The 2,099-nt window shown below is 53.5% G+C and overlaps 1 protein-coding gene across 3 annotated transcripts in view; it reads right to left on the bottom strand.

Moving 5' to 3' along the window:
• The window catches only part of HDHD3 (haloacid dehalogenase-like hydrolase domain containing 3), a 4,754-nt gene extending 2,656 nt beyond the window's left edge, over positions 1-2,098 (bottom strand). Inside the window, exons 1-2 of one of the 3 annotated variants that reach the window (XM_011998511.1) lie at positions 1,869-2,097; positions 369-442 (exon numbers count right to left, since the gene is read on the bottom strand). The gene's annotated coding sequence lies outside the window, so the exon portion shown is untranslated. Of the gene's footprint in view, positions 1-368; positions 981-1,868 lie in introns of those variants that run through there. The other 2 variants (XM_011998513.1, XM_011998510.1) reach the window with 2 other exon arrangements.
• Position 2,099: the final 1 nt, after the last annotated feature.

The raw sequence follows: 2,099 nt of genomic DNA, 5'->3' as shown, positions 1-2,099 counted from the left end.
CCTGGACTCAAGTGATCCCCCAGCCTTGGCCACCCAAAGTACTGGGATTACAGGCGTGAGCCACCATTCCCGGCCCTGCAAGTCAAGTTTCAATGGAGATCAGAAGAATGAATGTGCAAGAAGCAGAGGTAGGTGAGTGCTCCCATCAGTGGAAATAGCAAGTGCAAAGGCCCTGAGGCAGGGCAAGGAGTCTGGTGCTTTGGGTTGACAGAGGCCAGCTCGGGCAGGACCTTGTAGGTCAGAACACAATTATGATTGCTATTATCATTATTAGGGATGTCAAAGACAGAAAGGGACTTGCAGAGCATCTGAACAATATCCTGGCTGCTGGGCAGAGTAGACTGAGCCTGAAAGGGGCAGGTACTTACCTAAGGTCACAGTGGGTCAGTGGCACAGCCGGGACCAGAACCCAAACTTCCAGACTCTCTGACCAGTTCTTCCACTGTACCATGAAATATATTTGGATTTTTAAAATCCAGCACAGGAGAAAAGACAGGACAGAGCAGGCTGTCTGTCTCTAGCCCTCTCTGAACCCCAACTTTTCGATCTTTACTGGAGGTAATAACACTGGACTAGGAGGAGAGCCGATGAGAGAACTGACTCAAGGCACAAGAAACAAATGACTCAGCCTGCTATCCAAAGGCTGGTGCAGCTTCTTTCCCCAGACAGAACTGATCCCAGACAAGGCCTGTTTGATCCCAGACAAACCCTTGAAACCTGAGGGGCCAGAGTTCAAAGTACAGCCAAGTTGATACTTAGGGAGGGGCATCGCTGGTGAATCTGGGGAAGCCTTGGAGGAAGCTTGTCTAGGAAATGAATTAAGGAGACTCATCCAAAGACCCTCTCATTTTGCAGGTGTGTAGACAGAGACCCAGTGAGGGGCAGTAATTTACCCCCCAAATCACACAGGGAGTCACGCTGGCACAGCTAAGACTAGAGCAGAGGGTTCTGGCTCCTGACCCATGGCTTTTTTTTTTTTTGAGACGGAGTTTCGCTCTTGTCGCCCGGGCCGGAGTGCAATGGCGCGATCTTGGCTCACTGCAACCTCCACCTCCCAGGTTTAAGCGATTCTCCTGCCTCAGCCTCCCAAATAGCTGGTATTACAGGCATGTGCCACCACACCTGGCTAAGTTTTTTTTTTGAGACGGAGTCTCGCTCTGTCACCCAGCCTGGAGTGCAGTGGCGCGATCTCGGCTCACTGCAAGCTCCGCCTCCCGGGTTTACGCCACTCTCCTGCCTCAGCCTCCCCAGTAGCTGGGACTACAGGAACCCGCCACCTCGCCCGGCCAGTTTTTCGTATTTTTTAGTAGAGACGGGTTTTCACCATGTTAGCCAGGATGATTTCGATCTCCTTTTTTTTTTCAATTCTTAGTAGAGACGGGGTTTCTCCATGTTAGTCAGGCTGGTCTCGAACTCCCGACCCCAGGTGATCCGCCCATCTCGGCCTCCCAAAGTGCTGGGATTACAGGCGTGAGTCACCACACCTGGCCGGCTCTTTTTTTTTTTTTTTTCTTTTTTTTCTTTTGAGACAGAGCCTCACTCTGTCACCCAAGTTGGAGTGCAATGGCATGGTCTCTGCTCACCGCAACCTCCGACTCCCAGATTCAAGCGATTCTCCTTTCTCAGTCTCCCGAGTAGCTGGGACTACAGGCGCCCGCCACCACACCTGGCTAATTTTTGTATTTTTAGTAGAGACAGGGTTTCACTATGTTGGCCAGGCAGGTCTCGAACTCCTGACCTCGTGATCCTCCCGCCTCGGCCTCCCAAAGTTCTGGAATTACAGGCGTGAGCCACCGCGCCCGGCCTGGCTTTTTTTATTTCTAAAAGCGCGGGTTTGGGGCTCTGCGCTGCAGGCATGAACTGCTCGCCCTTCTTCCCCACCTCCACGGCTCGGGAAAGGCGAAGTCCAGGAGCCCGAACCTCACGCAGAATCTCTACAGCTGCCGTTAGCAGCGTGAGCTGGCGCGGGGGTTCTAGGGACCTTTGCCGCGGCCGACCCCTTGGGTCCCCTTCTCGCTGTAGCGCATCCACGGCTTGGCTCCGGTTCCCCGGCCCAGGACCTACCTGAGTTGCAAGGAAGCCGGTTGAGAACGCAGCCT

The sequence above is a fragment of the Mandrillus leucophaeus genome, unplaced genomic scaffold (genome assembly GCF_000951045.1).
Source record: "Mandrillus leucophaeus isolate KB7577 unplaced genomic scaffold, Mleu.le_1.0 Scaffold572, whole genome shotgun sequence".
Lineage (NCBI taxonomy): Eukaryota > Metazoa > Chordata > Mammalia > Primates > Cercopithecidae > Mandrillus > Mandrillus leucophaeus.
Note: the sequence above shows the minus strand (reverse complement) of the source record. Positions and strands in the feature narration are given on the sequence as shown.